The 12,555-nt window shown below is 39.1% G+C and overlaps 1 protein-coding gene across 1 annotated transcript in view; it reads right to left on the bottom strand.

Moving 5' to 3' along the window:
* Positions 1-12,323, bottom strand: part of RFWD3 (ring finger and WD repeat domain 3) — a 328,893-nt gene extending 316,570 nt beyond the window's left edge. Inside the window, exon 1 of the mRNA XM_086945238.1 lies at positions 12,210-12,323. The gene's annotated coding sequence lies outside the window, so the exon portion shown is untranslated. The remainder of the gene's footprint in view (positions 1-12,209) is intronic.
* Between the last annotated feature and the right edge of the window lie 232 nt (positions 12,324-12,555).

Here is a 12,555-nt window from a genome sequence, read left to right as displayed (position 1 = left end):
GGCCACTTACGCGCACAATATAAAACACAAAACTGCAAAGAGTGCAGCGCGAAATAATGGCCTTAACCACCCTCGGCTAGAAGGTGCAGACAAAGGTGTCCATGGTGTTGAGGGGAGGGAAATCTCCCGACGACATGTGCTCAAGACAAATGGTGGGGGCAGGCACAGAAATGCAGAAGCCTCCCTGTGTGTGCCGCTGATCGCTCCCGAGACTCCTAGGCCATGGGAGTGAAAGTTAAGAGGGAAGGCGGGACATGCACCCGTCTTTGGCCATTTACGTGCTTTCATTATTGAAAGCCACATACAAAGGACAATGGAATGTGTGGGAGGAGGCCAACCCACTGGGAGAAGTCTCAAGTGATTCCAAGAGGCTCGCTCCAAGAGCAGCGCTGAACTAGGCGAGAACTAAAAAGCGGACAGAGGGATGGCTAAATGCTACCATCCCATATCCCTACTTGATTCTACATCTAAACTGATGGGCAGAATCAGGTTGGGAAGACTAGAAAATTAGACCACCGAGAAAAACATCCTAACTGAGGTACAGTATGGATTTAGAAGGGGTATTAGGATGGTGGAACAATGTGTAAATTTGGAGATACTGATGGAGAAATACACCCTAGCTAAGGAAGGCGTTTTACACCTTTGCTTTGTCGACCTCACCAGTGCCTTCAACCTAGTTAACCACGCTAAATTATGGCAAACACTAAAAGGGCTAGGTGCTCCAAATGATATTATAATTTATTTATCCCAGATCTACACCTTTTTAACTTCTAGAGTACAGTTTGGCAGTCCCAAGTTCCACTGCTAATTACATAGTACATAAAGAGTTGTCCATTCCATACATCTTGATTTCATAAGTAAAGCAGGACTGGGATTGGGATAAAAGACGAAACCAAGTTCACTAAAGACATAACCATGGACTGCCTTGCCCTTGATTATAGTAGGAAAATCCCCTGGTCAGAGTACATTATTAGCCTTTTAAATGTTGTACGGTAGACTGACCGAAAGGAGCCATGGTCTATCCAGGATTATAGTAAACATGAGATAAAGACAACTTATTACCGTCAGGGAATACATAAGAAACAATGAAGTTAGCTTAAAACAGTGCGTTATTGCTTACTGTGAGCGCCCACTATTAATGGGAACTCAAAACCCTATCTCATCTTGGTAACAAACACTCAGCATACATTTTATCTAACGAGGCTAAGGTTTGGCACCCTAAACTATATAATAGCATTCTCTAGATCAGGAAAGTGGAGTCATAATCTCTCAAATTGTCCTCGTGACTGTAAATCCCCTCAGTCTACGCTGCATTTAATACTTTTTTCTTGTTTTTAATCAGGACATTCGGAAACTTGTGTTAAAACCACTCTTTTTAGCTTATAAGTTTTATTATCATAAACACGCTTTTGATTACATCTGTAGTCTGGAAAATGAACAAATTATGAGTGCAGTTATCCTTTTTACACAAATGGCAATCAGGAGAAGAAAGGATAACTTTCATTTAGAGGCTCTAACAAATGAGAAACATGATGCCTGAATTAGAAGTATTATTACATTTAATCCTGACATAAGGTAATATTTTGCACCTTACGCACTTTAGGACAATATTCCTTGTCCAATTGACAGGCGAATTTCAGAAAGTCTATTATTTCTTATTTTGACATACGTCATTATTCTGCACTTTATGAAAATGCACCATACCCAAACGAGTTATATGATTATGAAACATGTTTTTAATATCTGTATGGAATTAAAATGTCTTTAATTTCATATTTCATACTCTAATTTAGCAATGATTAATTATTCTTGTATTATCAGTTATACATGGATTTTAAGGATTATTAGAAATGTTAAATTTTTCCGACTAGTATGCTTCTATGGCTATAAATTATGCACGGAATAATGCTTATTTGACTTGATTGATTATTTATAAGAGATTTTCCAAGCACTTGAAAGTGAATCCTAAAATATTTGAGTATTCAGGTGTACACCTTTGACACACGAGTTTTGTACTCATCTGTGTTTTGTGCTCCACATTTATCTTACAGAGCAGCATGGGGTGAAGTCAAAAGATAGCAAATCTGTTCAAAATGATGTACACATTTATTATTAATGCAAAGGTTTTAATGCTTGGCAGAGTGCTGCAAAACAACACAACTGAGTTTAAGCTCAACCGGCATTACAAACAGTAGTTACAAAGAAAAAATTGGAAACCCATTTTCAGGATGAAACAAGCAGTAGCTAACTAGTGCTGCTTGATGTGTGATACAGATTCCCTACCTCCCACCTTGGGCCTTTAAAACCAAACCCTGTTACTATTTGAAAAGAAGGACTGATACAGCTATTTGTCATCGGAGCAAAAAAACTTTACAAATAGAAATCCTGCAATAAAGAGAAAATTTAGCAACAAGCATCACCAACAAGGCAGTATCAGCCGCAAGTTCAGCAGGCAACACAATAGTGACCACAGTTGCAATGACAGCAGAGACCACAAATGTCACCGTATTAGGGAACAGTGGCTAAACATGTAATCACAGTCACAACAGCAACAACAGCTGTTACACATCAGGATAAAAAGCAATCACAGAATGAGCAAGGACAGTGATAACTGCAGGGACCCAGCAGTGACCCCAGCTTGCCATCATGAAGGGGCCAACACAATTACCACAACTGCAAACATAGCACAGGGAGTGACAAGTTCTACCGTAAAAACAGATGCAACAGCTACAAACTGCCATTAAGGTAGCAGCTAAAGAAGAGACCCATTGTGAAAAAACAAAAAAGTTTTTGAACAGATTGCTTGAATTAATCAAGCTACAGACAATTCTCCTGGGTCACATTACGGTCCACTACTTTGTATCACTTTGCCACTACATACAACACCCAGACATAAACATATAATTGTACTTTTAGCTCAAACAAGCTGTCAAGCCCAAGGTGCAGACTAGATTAAGCCTTTTGAGGTGTAGCGCCAACCCTACCGCAGTGAGCACTCGGCCCACCTGTAAGCGTACCCAAGTTTTGTACTGCTGTAAAATATGGCCAGCAAAAGGAACAAAAGGGCTTCAGGTTTAAAAGCTGCTGCCATGCTTGTCAACCGACCAAATTACTGGTGTATAAGAGCATGCAGTGTAAACATGTGGCGACTGGACATCAGCAACCTCTACCCAAGTTAAGCATAAATGTACACACCACTGGAATATAGTCTGGAGGCACAGCAGTCGATACTCGCATGAATGAAAGGCCTTTGGCCTTAGAGGGGCAGATTTACAAGCCCCATGCAACACTTTTACGCCGCCGTTGCTTCACTTTTGTGACGCAGCGACGTCCTAAACAATGCGCCATGCTGCCTGCATCAGCTATAATGTATGCAGGGTGGGTGTTTCGACGCAACAAAGCCTTGCAAAAGTGACGCCATGAAATCTACAAGATTTCACTGCGTTACTTTTACGACGCCAGTGCGTCAAAACCGTACGCCTGCTTGAAGCAGGTGTAAGGTTTGACGCAGCACAATAGGAATAGGCATTCCTGGAGTTGCGTTGCGCTTGCAACCCAACTTTAACAATGCGTTACCTTTACGCCAACAGATGCCCGACGCATCTGTCAATCCTAGTGCCGCGGTAGGCCGCATTGTAAATGCAACGCTTCCATTGTGGCGCAAAGTTTTTTTGTGCAACGCAATTTAAATGACGCATCTCTGCTAAAATTCAGAACAAAAATAAAAATGATGAAACACATGCCAATAACAAGGAACAAGGTAAAATATTTGGAGTGGAACAGGCAAAGGTGATCACGCAGGGAATCACCCAGGATATTGGGCTTACCACCGAGAGGTGCCATGGTAAGATAGGATCTGATAAAGTACCTGATAAAGTACCTTTAGATAAGGGGACTATAAACTCTGCAACCAAAGAAGCTAAGGGTGCTACTGAAACAAAGCTGGTCCAGATTAATATAGAGACTGACTTAACCCATAAACCACCGCAGAAGTTACAAGATCTACTGGGAGGCACTGAGCTTTCTAATATTAGCAGTACCTTATGTGCGAAGGTTGATAAAAATAAGTCAAAAGAAAAGGAGCAGGAGGGGGAGATTGATTTGAGTCATGAATCTGGAACTAAGACAGACGAAGATTCAAATGTTGAATATGAGGAACTAACAGAAGAAGAGGAAGGGCTCAATGAGACTTCTAAGGCGACAATTAATAAAACGAATAAAAAATTGGTACTGAAGAAAGCTAAAAGAAAGGTCAAGACGAAGCAAAAACTTCTCCTATTTAAGGCAACAGGTAAAGATATGGTGGAAAATAAAAAAAGCCGTTTAATTGATGACAGTCCATTGAGAAGGTGGATAGAAGCTAAAGGCGGAGTAAAGAATATGGCTTTAAGACTTTCGGGGGCCAGTCCGGAAGAGCTCAATGAGCAGCTGAGCAAAAATCTAGAGGATAAGTTAAACACCAATACACGCCTAAATGTGGTCAGGCCTACTGATCCTCTAACCAATGCTAATGGAAGTGCACTCCCTCTGAACCAAGAGGTCTCAAATATTACGATGTTAGGTTCTGAAGAGGAGAATAATGATTTAAATGTCGGAACGCACCTAGAGTCTCAATTAGAATCACATACAGAGACCCCTGGAGTTTCTTTTATTTACAATGGTGCTTCAGATATCTCTACACTGCAAACTATATCAAATGAACTCAAGAAATCAAGTATGGAATCTAATCTTGAGCTGGTGGACCCAAATAGTGGGGCGACAAACGTACCCGAGGAAACTATTGTTTCTAGTTTGAGAAATACACAGATACAACTAGATCAAACTGTTAAGAATTCTGAAAATAATCCAAGAGAAGTAGTGGAATTGGACCCTTCGGTTGCAGGGTCTTTAGACACACAATTAAATCTACACGAATCAGTACCTGGAGGATCTATACTGCAAACCGGGAACTCCTCTCAGCCAAGTTCCTTCCATACTCTTAATCCTACACCACCACAGGGCATATCAATGGGGGCAATTATGCAGACTTTGCTTGAGCAGAGGGCTGAGAGCCAACAACAATACCTCCAGTTGAGGGAGGATAACACTAAAATACAAGGAACTATGAGAGACATTTGTCAAAATCTAGGAGGAATAAGCAAAGAAATAGAAGACATTAAAACACGAATAGTGGAGGTGGAAGAAGATGTTAATCATGCCTCCTCAACTATTAAACAAAATACTTCTAGATTGACTCTATTGGAAACCAAAGTGGAAGATTTGGAAAATAGGGCCCGAAGACAAAACCTTAGATTATTTGGAATACCGGAAGGCATTGAGGGATCAGACCCGAGAGCTTTTGTGGTTAAACTCTTTCAAAGGGCCTTTGTGGATCTTGCAGACTGGGATTGGGACTCCCAGCTCCAAAGGGTACACAGACTACCGTTAGTTCAAAGGAACACAAATAGCAAGTTTCCAAGACCTTTTTTGATTTACTTTGGTAACTTTCTTTTGCGACAAGCAGTTGCACTAAAAGCTAAACCAAATAACCCAGTAACCGTTGATAACTTCACATTTTTTGTGAAGTCTGATTTAACTAAGGTAACTATGGACAAACGGTGGGAACTTCGGAAATTAATAGATGCCTTTAAAAATATAGGATGCCTGGCCTATTTGCAAGAACCTGCCCGCCTTAAAGTTATACGGGATGGACAAGTGGTTTTTTTTACTGATCCTTTAACTGCGGAACAATGTTTGGAAAAATTCTCATGTGATAATGAAAGAAGAAAACAAAAAGAAAAAGAGAATTAGTGCTACACCTTTTTTGCTCATTTCTTTCTGTGTCCTTATCTTAGTTCTCTAATTTCTAATATAAAAGAAGGCAGGATAGATACAGGCATTTGTATACACTTTCTTTTCTCTTTTTTCACTTCTTTTTTTTTCCTTCCTCTAATACAGGCTGATATTTTTCAATACCCTGAAATATGAGTTGAATATAGTTACTAAAGGTGATAAAGGTGCTATAGGTATGATTCAATTTAGGTTTGAGCGACCACTCACGCATGCTTCTTCACAGAGCTGCCACTCCAGCGGCAGCAATGCTAGAGGGGAGCTCCCCCCCTAGAAACAGGGTGCTGAAAGGGAGGGGGTGGGGTTGCCACAAGGGCAAGGGTGGCAACGGGAGTCAGGGGTGGGGGGTGGTGAATAAAAGGAAAAATGTGTTTGCAAGTATTGACGTTTTATTTTGGTTTAAAGAAGGTGACAATATAATGCTAATGAAGATTAAAACAAAGAGGAAAAGGAATAGGAATATACTATATATGAATTCAATAATTAATAAATGATTAAGTTAAGAATTTTATGTTGGAATGTAGATGGCCTAAATAATAAAAGTAAAAGGAATCTAGTAAAAGAAGAAATAAAAATGTACAATCCGAACATAGTGCTGTTGTCAGAAACGCATATAAAGTATCAGGATAAAAAATTGCTTACACAATTAGGCTATGAATTGGTTATCTGTACCTCATTGAATGAGACTATAAGGGGGGTCGCTATTCTGAAACAAAGAACACTCCGATTAGATATAATAAAGACTGCGACTGATAATAGCGGCAGATGGGCAATAGCACAGTTTCAAGGTGCTAAAGCTAAATTAGTACTCTGTGTGGTTTATGGTCCAAATATTGATAGACCTAAAATCTATGAAGATCTAAGTATAGAATTACTAGAATGGGAAGGGGAAATTATAATTGCTGGAGATTTTAACTGTGTGATGAATTATAAAATGGATTCTACGGGGCCAAGAAATTTTAAAAGAATGCACAAAGTTAGAATGGCGATTCTAGAATTGGCAAGACTAAACAATATTAGGGACATATGGCGGTCTAAATACCCAAAGACGCCAGGCCATACCTATTACTCCGCCCCACACAGATCTTGCTCTAGGATCGATATGATATGGGCCTCAGAAAACATTTTAGAAAAATGCACGATTGAAATCTGTCCCAAAGTAACATCGGATCATAATCCTCTTCTTATGGAAATTAATTTTGACAATCAGAATGCAAAATCAAGAAAATTTACCTTTCCTAGACACTTATTGAGTGACTCAACATTCATCACAACAATTAAAAATCATATACAAGAGTTTATTACGCTAAATATCAATACAGCGAGTATTAATACTGTATGGGACACCTGTAAGTGTAGTATCAGAGGTTGTGTACAACAGTATGTATATAGGCTCAATACAGAGAATCGTAAGCAGAATAAGGACATGACTTCTAAATTATTAGATTTGGAATTACTACTGGCAGAAGCAACACTCCAATCAAAAAATAATATTGATCAGATTAGAACACAACTAGCAGGGACACAAGCTGGACTAAGGAAAACGCTAAGGGAAAGATATGTGGTTAGACTACATAAATACAAACTAGATCAATATGAAGGGGGCGACCGTATCGGAAAAATACTAGCCTATAAAACTGCGGACAAGAAAGCGAAAACTAGAATAAAGGAAATAATGGGGTCAGACCTTGTGCTATACGGGCAGGAGGATCAAATTTTAACTCAATTTGTTAAATTCTACCAGCACCTATATACCCCTGAGGAGCTACCGAGTCAAGTAAATATTGAAAAATATCTTGATCAACATTTGAACTCAACGCAAGAACTTAAACAAGAAACAATCCAACATTTAAACTCAAATATCTCTATGGAGGAGATTAAAATAGCTATTGATCATTTACCTGCAGGTAAGGCAGTTGGGGAAGATTGCATACCAGGGGAAATGTATAAACTCTGCTATCAAGAGCTGGCTCCTTTATTACAAACAGTTATTAACTCTATTATTGTTTCTAAACAAGCTCCTTCTTCTTGGAAACTTGCTAAAATCATATTTTTTTTGAAAAAGGGGAAGCCAGAAAAAGAGTGTGGATCGTATCGGCCCATATCTTTATTAAATTCGGATGTGAAAATTTTTGCCAAAATCTTAGCTAATAGATTAGCGCCCCATATGTCAGATATTGTAAATCCCCAACAGCATGGCTTTGTGATAGGTAGAGATACCACTATGCATGTTAATACTTCTATAACAGTCTTGGATGTAGCTGAAACTACTAACACCCCACTCGGTATGATAATGTTAGATGCGGAAAAGGCATTCGACCGAGTGGGGTGGGACTATTTATGGACAGTATTAGGAAAAATGGGTATAAAAGGTCCTTACTTAGACTGGGTTATGTCAATCTATGATGAACCACGGGCGGTGATTAGTTATGGAGGCATAGATTCCAATAATTTTAAGATTTCTAGAGGTACGAGGCAGGGATGCCCCCTTTCACCACTATTATTTGCTTTATCTTTAGAACCCTTTTTAAATGCTCTAAATACCCAAACAAATATAATACCTGCACAACATGGGGACATAACCCTTAAATTAACAGCTTTTGCGGATGACATCGCAATATATACATCGGATGTCTGTAAAGCTATGCCTGCAATTATAGAGGAAGCACACAAGTTCGGGGAAATCTCAGGATATAAACTAAATGTCAACAAAACCCAAATCATACTTAATTACACCCCGGCTGCAGGTATTTATAAGACCAGTAAAGAAGCGGTTTATCTAGGTATTAAGCTTATGGCTAAAGTGGAGAAAATAGTTGAAATAAATTATGGGGCATTTCTCAAAGAGACAACTGCAAGTCTTAAAAAATGGCATAAGATACCTCTGAGCCTATTAGGGAGAGTAAACCTGATTAAAATGAAAATTTTACCTAAGTTACTTTACCTGTGTAGAGCTATACCGCTACTGCCAAATAAACTGTTTTTTAAGAAATTAGATGGGATTTGTAGCGCTTTCATTTGGGGGTATAAAAAGGCACGGAGGGCAATTAAATTTCTGACATTACCTATCTCTAAAGGGGGACTTAATTTTCCGGATTTTAATTTTTATTTTTTGGCTTCTTTCTTTTCGCGCATTAGGAGTCTATTAAAGAGCACCCCTCCATTATTTTTTCATCATTATATGCTGGGAACTGATGCCAATCAATTTTTACTACGGGTTCATGACCCTAATTACTTTAAAAGAGTAAAGTTTAAGACGGCTAAGCATGCTATCAGAATTTGGGATAAAATCCTGCACATTAGCAACTCCACATTTTATAATGCTGAGCTTAGACTATGGAACAATCCGGGCCTGCCTGGTATCTTCTCGGATGGTGTGGGAAATCGGTGGATTAGTTTAGGTATAAGCACGCTAGGAGACTTGTATGATATTAATGGCTTGATGGATTTCTATAATTTAAAAATTACATATGGGCTCACTGACGATATGTTTTTTAAGTATAGACAGATTAGAGATTTTTTTTGGAATAAATTGAAGATAATGGAAGTTGGTCAGTCTGAGATTCTTGAGGGTATTTATTCAGGAAAAACTAAATCATTGATTAAATGGGGATATCAATGGCTCATTAAGGTGAAGGATGAAAACACAACCCTAATTGCAGCTAAATGGTCTCGTAGACTAAATCAAAACATTAATTCAGCTCACATTGGGAATGCCTTATCTCATTTAAATGATATAGTTCATTCTTCCAATTTGAAAATGCAACTTTATAGGACTGTTACGGAGCTATATTATACGCCACAAAGGATATCTAGTTGGTCACAAGGTAACTCCTGGACAGATAAATCCAAGTGTGCCAAATGTGATACTGCCGCGGCTGGGATCGAACATATGTTATTTTATTGCCCGGCACTCTCAAATTTTTGGGATCGTATATCATATTATCTGCAAGTTTACCAAATATGCTCAATGGATTTCACGGCACAATGGGTTCTGTTGGATATCCAAGATTTGAACTGCCCCAACAAAGATCTGTTAACGATTCTGTTAGCATGTGCTAGACTAATAATAGCCAGGGTTTGGATCTCTAAAGAACCCCCCATGGTTGCTGATTGGTTAGCATTGGTATATGAAATTAGAACAATGGAGCTCTCCCTAGCTAAACTTAGAGGCCCTAAAGCTCTTTTGAAAAAAGAAAAGATATGGAAGGGATTTTTCGAGGGTTAAGAGCCATGATTAGGCCTATACAGATTTCTTTTTACTTTCCTCTTCTTCTCTTTCTTTCTTTAGAAGTAATGTGTAGTTTTTTGATTTAAGAAATATTGTTCTATGTCTGTATTCCTTTTTGTTGTGAATTTATGTATTTATAATTGTATGTTTATTAAGGAACTGATCTAGTAAGAACTTTGTCACTTCTTGCAAACAATAAATACGTTTAAAAAAAAAAAAAAAAAAAAAGATGCCCGACGCATCTGTCAATCCTAGTGCCGCGGTAGGCCGCATTGTAAATGCAACGCTTCCATTGTGGCGCAAAGTTTTTTTGTGCAACGCAATTTAAATGACGCATCTCTGCTAAAATTCAGAAATGGGTCAGTTCTTGTAAATCTGCCCCACAGTTTCTTGCTGTGGGAGCCAAGACATTTTTGCTTTTGGTCCACATAGCAATCAGATTTATCCTCTAGGGAAGCGGTCATCACCACAGAAGAATGAATAAGAGAAGAAAAAAAGACAGGAGTGGGGTATTTAGCAGGGATGATAATCCCAGGATGCCGGGTTTGTGCTGGTCAGAGACTGAGACATAGGTGGCGTTAAACGTGGCTACTTCCAGAACTCCTTAAAGTCTTTAAATTAGCTTGCATGCGTTAGCTGTGAAGATGGTTAAATGCTACTTGAGTTCTTTGGCATAGCAAGCTTGGAACCCGTTTCTGGGTATAAGCTGCGCACAGAAGGCTGCTTTCTAAGAAAAACAAGTAAGTACTGGCAATAAGAATAATTCTTGCTTTAGAGTGTTAACATATGTAAATACAGGAATGCATACTACAGGCAACCACAGACGACAGGAGGGTCTCAAAGGGTTTACAGCTCTAAATCTACATTTATGTACAAAACAAGCCACATTTTTTCCTGCAAGGTGTTCACAAAAGTAATACTAGCAGGGGCGAATAGTGCTGTGGAAAAATGTGTAACATGAGGTCCCAAGCAACGGGTGGAAAGTGGGCTGTAGAGGACCACGTCAGCCATGAAAGTTTATGTGAACAAACCTGTACATCTGTGGGCGTTTACAATCTCCAGTCATAACCTTCCGCACCCATGCAACAAAGAGCTGGAGCAACTCACCTCATGTGAAAATAGATTAGCCCAACACGTAATTAAGGACGTTAAGAAGTATATTTTCTACATGGTGCAGCGTTTTCTCAATCAGAAAAAAATATAGATGTGCACATCAGGCTACATTTCAGCACCGTTTAATTACACTCTATACAAGTATGTACCATTGAAAAGGAAAGGCATAAAAATGTCACATGACATTCCCTCAGAAGCACACCTGCAAATCTGTGCCTGGCAGAGGTCTGCAAGCCTAGTATTTTGTGAATTCCAAAAAGTGTAAACGTGATTTAAAATAGATGTGTAAATCACTGCATGTACTTTTACCCCTTTTGTGTGGGTCGGACTAATTTGCGTGTCTGAGAAAATAGTCTATATGTCCCCTACATCTGGCTGTTTTTTATTCGCCAATTTTGCATGACAATACAGCAGGTTACAGAGTGACAATACTCAAATAGCCAGCGCACTTTAGTGCATGCATGTATTGGCATATTTATATTGTAAAGCACTAACCTCAAAAAGGAAAAAATAGAATTCAGGTGTAATTGAGTAGGTGGCATGTTGTCTATATGAAGTAAAGGAAACATGGCACAATATGTATGTGTGCTTAATAAAACCTTATTACCACTTCATGGTGCAGAGGAAAGTCAGCGATGGTTTCCACATATCTGTAACCATGGGTTGAAGAAATCTTCAACTTCCTAACTAAAGTATTTCTTACGGTATGTTTTGGTGGGAAACAACCTGTTAACAAGCAGTAGCAAAGCCATCAGGTATTGCTTATAATGATGCCTGATGCTTCGAACCAGACAGTTACTCACTCTTAACTTCACCCTGTGAGGGGGAAAAAATAATCCGGGGGAATAGAATTTCCCTCATATGCTTGAACTGAAGTGAGTGCAATTTAGCTATAAAAAAAAAAGTAAAAAACACAACCCTTCTGCTTGCTTTAAAATCTCGGTTTAATTGGGTGTGGTGACACGCTCTACTGAGAAATCCAACTGCAAAGTATGATAGATATCCCGTAATAAACAATAATTCATATATTACTTACAAGGATCATCCATGAATTCAGCTTTAAGTATGTTGTCCCGCGCTCATCTTGAAACGGATACAACGTTTCTGTAGTTTTACCACTTCCGGGTTACATAACAACCAATCCCACGGCTGAGCATATTCTGGGAACTACCTGGGAGTGGGCGGTACCACAGTGTGTAAACTGACGTAGAACCTCGGCTCCAGCAGGCAAAACTAGCAGCTCGCCGAGCAGAGCTGCTGATAGAAATGCACGAATAGGAGACGGGTTTATTTATTTATTTATTTATGCAATTTTATATAGCGCGGACTTTACCCGAAGGTGTCAGAGCGCTTCACAATAGGAACAGAAAAGATACAAACTG

Source organism: Lissotriton vulgaris, chromosome 12 (genome assembly GCF_964263255.1).
Source record: "Lissotriton vulgaris chromosome 12, aLisVul1.2, whole genome shotgun sequence".
In the NCBI taxonomy this organism is placed as follows: Eukaryota; Metazoa; Chordata; class Amphibia; order Caudata; family Salamandridae; genus Lissotriton; species Lissotriton vulgaris.
Note: the sequence above shows the minus strand (reverse complement) of the source record. Positions and strands in the feature narration are given on the sequence as shown.